At 45.1% G+C, this 8,285-nt stretch overlaps 1 non-coding gene across 1 annotated transcript; it reads right to left on the bottom strand.

Annotated features, from left to right (window-relative positions):
* Positions 1–5,561: 5,561 nt before the first annotated feature.
* Positions 5,562–5,699, bottom strand: LOC119931118. The gene has a single exon (XR_005451979.1). It is a non-coding gene; the product is annotated as a small nucleolar RNA SNORA7 (small nucleolar RNA).
* Positions 5,700–8,285: the final 2,586 nt, after the last annotated feature.

The raw sequence follows: 8,285 nt of genomic DNA on the forward strand, positions 1-8,285 counted from the left end.
CTTTGTCTTGGGCTGGGCTAGTGGCGATAATGAGCTCAGCCCTGCCTCAGACGCCAAGGTAGGGTTCAGGCTTAGTTTCCTCTAGGAAGACTGGAGCCAAAGAGCCCTGGTGAATTTTTGCTCCTATCTGGATCATCAGGGGAGTTGGTGTGCGTGGAGGGGCAAGAGTGAGGAAACGAGTGAATCGAGGCAGACCAAGGAAAACTGGAAAAAGGCCAGGAGCTTGCATGGTCCCAACTCCACAGAACTACAGTGGTCTGGTCTTTTAGACTGTGAGCCCACTGTTGGGTAGGGACTGTATATGTTGCCAATCTGTACTTCCCAAGCGCTTAGTACAGTGTTCTGCACACAGTAAGTGCTCAGTAAATACGATTGATGATGATGATGATGGTCCTCCCATCCTTCCCCTTCATTCATTCATTAAATAGTATTTATTGAGCACTTACTGTGTACAGAGCTCTGTACTAAGCTGTTGGAAGAATACAATGAAAATAAACACATTCCCTGCCTACAACAGGCTTAGGGTCTAGCAGCGTGGCTCAGTGGAAAGAGCACGGGCTTGGGAGTCAGAGGCCATGGGTTCAAATCCTGGCTCCGCCAATTGTCAGCTGGGTGACTTTGGGCAAGTCACTTAACTTCTCTGGGCCTCAGTTACCTCATCTGTAAAATGGGGATTAAGACTGTGAGCCCCATGTGGGACAACCCGGTCACCTTGTATCCTCCCCAGTGCTTACAGCAGTGCTTTGCACATAGAAAGCGCTTCACAAATGCCATTATTATTATTGTTATTGTTATTATTAGAGGGACAGGCCCCTGCTTCCACAACTTGAGGAAGGCCACCAGTGACACTAGAGAATAGTGGGCATAGGGATGCGCTTGATGTCACATGCATTAGGCTGGACAGGATGATGTCATACTTCAGGCAAATTCCCCAGAACTTGGAGTGAACCACCAGGGTGACTCCTGAGTCCCACCCTTTTTTTTTAATAAAAAAAAATTAAGTGCTTACTATGTATCAATCACTGTTCAAAGCCCTGGAGTAGATACAAGCTAATCAGGTCAGATTCAGTCCCTGTCCCACATGGGGTTCACAGTCTGAGTAAAAGGAAGAACAGGAGAATCCTCATTCATTCATTCAGTTGTATTTATTGAGCGCTTACTGTGTGCAGAGCACTCATTTTGCAGATGAGGAAACTGAGGCATGGAGAATAATTATAATGATAGTGGTATTTTTTAGGCACTTTCTATGTGTCAATGTACTAAGTGCCAGGGTAGATACAAGATAATAAGGTCCTACCTGGGGCTCACAGTCTAAGTAGGAGGGAGAAAAGGGATTGAAACCCCATTTTACAGTTGAGGAAACTGAGGCCCAGAAAAGTTAAATGACTTGCCCAAGGTCACACAGCAGGTAAGTGGTGGGACTGGGATCAGAACCCAGGTTCTCTGACTCTGAAGCCTATGCCCTTTTGTAACTTTAGAACCCAGGTCCTCTGACTTTCAGGTTCCTGCTTTTTCCTATTAGGCCACATTGCTTCCCAGAGCCTGGATTCTTTCCTCAGCTCACTTCCACAGGACTCCAAACTTCATCTTTCCGGGCATCTGCTCCTTCACCCATAAAATAAGGCTAACATTAATCTCTCCATCCCTCTTAGGCAGACAAGCCAAGGTGGAGACCCAAATAGATGTGATCTTCAGGGCGCATCAAGGTAGAAAGCAACAACGTGGGTGCCAATTTTGAGCTGTAGTTGGGTGTCATCCACTGGCAGCAATATTTTTGATTACCCATTGGTCCTCTGCTCTTTCAATAAACTCCTAATTGTTCCGCAGATAATGTTATTCCCAGCTCGGCTGATGATCGTGGTAATTTCTGGTAATGAAATGGCCAGGGAGCCCCTTTCTCTGCTGGGAAGGCAGCCAGAGCGGAACACTTTGCAAGAAACAAGTGTTAAGCTCTTGGACCGAGGGACGAGGGTAGGTGCCAGTTAAACCCTTAATGTGTGTTTCTGGTCAGTCTGGATCCACAGTCCTTTCCCAGAGCTGAATCCAGAATCCGAAAGCCCACTCCGCATTACATCAAGGTCTCGGCTCCCAGTTACAAGACTCTGTGGGCCGCGGATCCCAGCGACATTTTCCTTTCCCCTAGTTAGCCAGGGCCAAAACAACACAATCTGGTCTCCAATGGAGAAGCAGCGTGGCTCAGTGGAAAGAGCACAGGCTTTGGAGTCAGAGGTCATGGGTTCAAATCCCGGCTCCGCCAATTGTCCGCTGTGTGACTTTGGGCAAGTCACTTAACTTCTCTGGGCCTCAGTTACCTCATCTGTAAAATGGGGATTAGGGCTGTGAGCCCCCCCGCCGTGGGCCAACTTGATGACCTTGTAACCTCCCCAGCGCTTAGAACAGTGCTTTGCACATAGTAAGCACTTAATAAATGCCAAAAAAATGCTGTTTTCTTCAGGCAGTTGATATAGAAGAGATCAATAACGCACAATGCCAGACTTCAGTGACTGATAACTTGTATAGAAAGGCAACGAAAGTCTTCATGAATAAGAATTCCCCGTGTCAATAAAAATGCTGGCAACTGGAGTTTGGGTTGACTGTCTCCATCCTTCCTTCTGAGCTTTGCACCCTTTATTCACCGTTTCCTCAGCCCCACAGCACTTACGTACAAAAGCTGTAATTTATATATTCATATTAATGTCTGTTCTCTCCCTCTAGACTGTAAGCTTCTTGTGGGCAGGGAACGTGTCTATCCACTCTGTTGTATTGTACTCTCCCAATAATAATAATAATGGCATTTATTAAACGCTTACTATGTGCAAAGCACTGTTCTAAGTGCTGGGGAGGTTACAAGGTGATCAGGTTTTCCCACATGGGGCTCACAGTCTTAATCCCCATTTTACAGATGAGGTAACTGAGGCACAGAGAAGTTAAGTGACTTGCCCAAAGTCACACAGCTGGCAATTGGTGGAGCCGGGATTCGAACCCATGACCTCTGACTCCAAAGCCCGGGCTCTTTCCACTGAGCCACGTTAATACAGTGCTGTGCACATAGGAAGTGCTCAGTGAAGACCATTGATGGATTGATAGTGTGTGAGCAGAGAAGCAGCGTGGCTCAGTGGAAAGAGCCTGGGCTTGGGAGTCAGAGGTCATGGGTTCTAATCCTGACTTTGCCGCTTGTCAGTTGTGTGACTTTGGGCAAGTCACTTAACTTCTCTGTGCCTCAGTTACCGCATCTGTAAAATGGGGATTAAGACTGTGAGCCCCCCGTGGGACAACATGATCACCTTGTTTCCTCCCCAGTGGTTAGAACAGAGCTTTGCACATAGTAAGTGCTTAACAAATGCCATCATCATTATTATTATTTACTGAAAGGCAACGTGGACTAGTGTCAGACCACCAACCCAGGTTTCAGGCTCTGCTCTGCCACAGGCCTATCGTATGATACTGACCTCTCTATAAAATTGGGAATGAAATAGATTGTGAGCTCTGGGTAGGATGGGGAGTGGGTCTGATCTCATAATAATAATAAGAAGAAGGAGAATTATCGTATTTGTTAAGCACTCACTATGTGCCAAGCACTGTTCTAAGCACTGGAGTAAAAAGGTACAGGGTAATCAGGTTGTCCCACGTGGGGCTCACACTTTTAATCCCCATTTTACAGATGAGGTAACTGAGGCACAGAGAAGTTAAGTGACTTGCCCAAGGTCACACAGCAAACAAGTGGAGGGGCTGGGATTAGAACGCATCTCCTCTGACTCTCAAGCCTATGCTCTTTACACTAAGCATACATAACTTTGCATCCACGCCAGGGCTCAATGAATGTCATAATAATTAGCATTCTGTGGTTTAGCAGAAAGTGCATGGGCCTAGGAGTTAGAGGATCTGGGTTCTAATTCTGGCTCTACCTCGCACCTGCAGGGTGTCCTTGAGCGAGTCACATAACCTCTCTATGCCTCAATTTCCTCATCTGCAGAATGGGGATTCAATATATGTTCTCTCTCCTACTTAGACTGTAATCCCCACATGGGACCTATCTTGTATTTACCCCAGTGCTTAGTACAGTGCTTGACACATAGTAAATTCTTAACAAATACCACAATTATTCCCTCTAGATGTAGCTCCTTGTGGGCAGAGGATGTGTCTACCAATTCTGTTATACTGTACTCTTCCAAATGCTTGAGTGCTCATTAAATATGACTGATTGATTTGATAAATGCCAAACAGTTTGCTTGCCCTGTGAGCCCCATGTGGGACAGGGCTGTGTCTGACCTGATTAATTTGTATCTACCCCAGGGCTTCGAATGGTGCTTGAAACGTAGTGAGCACTTAATCAGTATTATTATTACTTGACTCCTCTCTCTATTTCAACCCACATGTTCAAACTGTCACTAAATCCTGTCAGTTTAACCTTCACCCTTTCCTCTCAATCCAAACTACTCCCGAATTAATTCAATCACTCATCCTACCTTGCCTGGATTACCGCATCAGCCTCCTTGCTGACCTCCCTACCTCCTGACTCTCCCCACTCCAGCCCATACTTCCCTCTGCTGCCAGGGTCATTTTTCTACAGAAACTTCCAGTCCGTGTTTCCCCACTCCTCAAGAACCTCCAGGGGCTTCCCATCCACCTCTGCATCAAAGAAAAACTCCTTACTATTCAGGTTTAAAGCACTTAATCCATCCTCTGCCCCCCCCCCCCCCCCCCCGCCCCAGCACTTACGTACAAATCCATAATTTATTTATATTAATGTCTGCCTCCCCCTCTAGACTGTAAGCTCGTGTTGGGCAGGAATGTGTATACCATATTGCTGTGTTGTACCCTCCTAAGTGCTTAGTAAAGTGCTCTGCACAGAGTAGGTATTCAATAAATATGATTGCTTTGTTAATTGCTATTATTATGTAAGGTAAACTACTTACAAATGAACATCTCATAGTCTGTCCTGTTGCTACTGCTGCAATTCTGGCTTCCATTATGGTAAATGTAGTCTAACATGAACATATCATTTAAGTGGTTTGAATTAGTCTTTTAAATGGTCTGTTCACTCCAGTTGACCTTCTGAATGTATCATGGCTTTTCCAATTTTTTCACCTTCGCTGTGATCATTATTCTTCTTACTTTCACTGAATAGGATTCCCTACTAGCATTCGTTTTCCTGGTATATAGATTTCTAAAACTCATTGCCCAGTTGTTTTACCCTTCCCAGCTGATCATAGTTGAAAATGTTTCCTTTACTTGCCAAGCTCTGCCTCTTTTCCTTTTCATTTTCTTGCAAGCTTCTTCTAAACAACACCCTATGCCTTCCACTGAATAAAATAACTACCATCCTTCAAAATTTTTTTTGCCTTATGCTGTGGAGTCACCCCCGACCCATAGCGACGCCACAGACACGTCTCTCCCAGGATGCTCCACCTCCATCTGCAATCATTCTGGGAGTGTATCCATAGAGTTTTCTTGGTAAAAATCCAGAAGTGATTTACTGTTGTCTCCTTCCATGCAGTAAACTTGAGTCTCCCCCTTTGATGCTCCCCCATGCCACTGCTGCCCACCACGGGTGAGTTTTGACTTGTAACAGATTGCCTTCCACTCGCTAGCCACTGCCCAAGCTAGGAATGAAATGGGTAGGCCCCTGCTTGATTCTCCCTTCCATAGTCAAGACTGGTAGAGGACTGGAAACTCTCCAGGTGCGACCCTGAGAGGGTTTCAAAGATTTAGAGCAACTAGAAGAACATTGGCCACAACAACTTTTCTTCTTATTTTTTTGTCATCCTGTGTCTATTGAACATCTTCTTGATTGCTGGCTGCTTTTGCAGAATTGATGGAAATTTAGTTGTGACTTCTCCCCTGATAACCTTTCCACAGGTGATTATCCCATTGCCCAAAAATGTGGCATGATCATATAATAGTGCTGGATAAGAGGACCTCTCCTGAATATTTTGCTTCTGTGAAAAGTCTCTTAACAATTTTGACTTGTAGAAGGAGAGAAGGGAGGTGAGGTAGGAGGGGGCGAGGTGATGGAGAGCCTTGAAGCCCAGGGTGAGGAGTTTCTGCCTGATGCGCAGATTGATTTGTAGCCACTGGAGATTTTTGAGAAGGGGAGTAACATGCCCAGAGCGTTTCTGGACAAAGACAATCCGGGCAGCAGCATGAAGTATGGATTGAAGTGGGGAGAGACACGAGGATGGGAGATCAGAGAGAAGGCTGATGCAGTAGTCCTGACAGGATAGGATGAGCGCTTGAACGAGCAGGGTAGCAGTATGGATGGAGAGGAAAGGGCGGATCTTGGCAATGTTGCGGAGCTGAGACCGGCAGGTTTTGGTGACGGCTTGGATGTGAGGGGTGAATGAGAGAGCGGAGTCGAGGATGACACCAAGGTTGCGGGCTTGTGAGACGGGAAGGATGGTAGTGCCGTCAACAGAGATGGGAAAGTCAGGGAGAGGGCAGGGTTTGGGAGGGAAGACAAGGAGTTCAGTCTTGGACATGTTGAGTTTTAGGTGGCAGGCAGACATCCAGATGGAGATGTCCTGAAGGCAGGAGGAGATGCGAGCCTGGAGAGAGGGGGAGAGAGCAGGGGCTGAGATGTAGATCTGTGTGTCAGCAGCGTAGAGATGATAGTTGATAGAGATGATATGTTTGTACATATTTATTACTCTATTTATTTATTTATTTTACTTGTACATATCTATTCTATTTATTTTATTTTGTTGGTATGTTTGGTTTTGTTCTCTGTCTCCCCCTTTTAGACTGTGAGCCCACTGTTGGGTAGGGACTGTCTCTATATGTTGCCAACTTGTACTTCCCAAGTGCTTAGTACAGTGCTCTACACACAGTAAGTGCTCAATAAATACGATTGATTGATTGATTGATTGATTGACTCCATTTTGGGACAAGTCATTTGATCCAGGGCATCCCAGGCATGAAAGGACACTGCAAATTACACTGTAGGACAAATTTCTAAATTCTTCACTGCTAAATCGTGGCCCAATGCCTGGCATAACTTCATTCAGTCATATTTATTGAGCTGTTACTGTGTGCAGAGGACTACACTAAATGCTTGGTAAAGTACAATGCAACAATGAACAGTGACATTCCCTGACCACAATGAACTTGCAGTCTAGAGTGGGGGACACGGACATCAGTACAAATAAAGTTACAGATATGTACATAACTGTGAGCTCGTTGTGGGCAGGGCATGTCTCTGATGTTATATTGTACTCTCCCAAGTGCTTAGTACAGTATTTTGCATACAGCATGTGCTCAATAAATATGATTATTATTAATATTATTATTATTGATAATAAAAACAAGTGTTGTGGGGCTGGGAGTGGGGGAAGAGCAAAGGGAGCAAGGCAGGGTTATGCAGAAGGGAGCAGGACATGAGGAAAAGTAGGGCTTAGTCTGGGAAGGCTTCTTGGAGGAGTTGTGCTTTCAATAAGGCTTTGAATGAAGGGAGAGTAATTGTCTTTCGGATTTGACTTGCAATGGCATACTTCGTCTCGCTAAGATAGACTTCATGGTTAATATGTTACTGTGCTATTGAGTATCACAGTTTTGGAAACATAGGCTCCTTCTTGCATTTACCTTCCGACTCTACCCTGCTTTCCACCAACCTGCCTTGGATCCCACACACACTCTCGTCCCCTGACCGGGAACTCCGGGAACTCCCTCCCTGCCTCAAATTATCCAGAACAAAACTCTCCCCATCTTCAAAGCACTTAAGAATTTTATTCCTATCCTCAGCGCCTAAGTACATACTCTCTATTTGTATATTCAATTATTTATTCAGCTATTTCATCCTGATATATTGGTAGCTCTTCCTGTTATTTCCTTATTCTTGCTCTTACTCCCCCAGTCATAAAAAATAACTTTTTATTGGTCCATTCTCCCCTCCTCCCAAGCATTAGATTGCAAACTCCTTGAGGGCATGGGTCATGCTTCTTCTGTTGTACTTACCCTTGCTTAGTTCCGTGCTTTATGCTCAGTAGGAGCTCCATAAATACCACTGTTTTGAATAACAATCAGAATCTCAACATGTATTTTCCCATTATAGACAAAAACATGAGTCTTCATTTTTGACCAAGGTCTCCACTATTTCTTGGGTCCACGGTCACTGGTTTTTGATCTTGTGGAAACATTTTGTAAGCTTTCACGGTTATCCTATTTCAGCACCCCACCCAACAGCTCTTCGGGTACCCTTTGGCTATTCCTTTGCCTTTTAAACCACCCAGCAAAGCTGCCCTGTGGTCTTGGTTTTTTTGTTTCTTTTTTTCTGGTATTTCCCAAGTGCT

This window comes from Tachyglossus aculeatus, chromosome 7 (assembly GCF_015852505.1).
Source record: "Tachyglossus aculeatus isolate mTacAcu1 chromosome 7, mTacAcu1.pri, whole genome shotgun sequence".
In the NCBI taxonomy this organism is placed as follows: domain Eukaryota; kingdom Metazoa; phylum Chordata; class Mammalia; order Monotremata; family Tachyglossidae; genus Tachyglossus; species Tachyglossus aculeatus.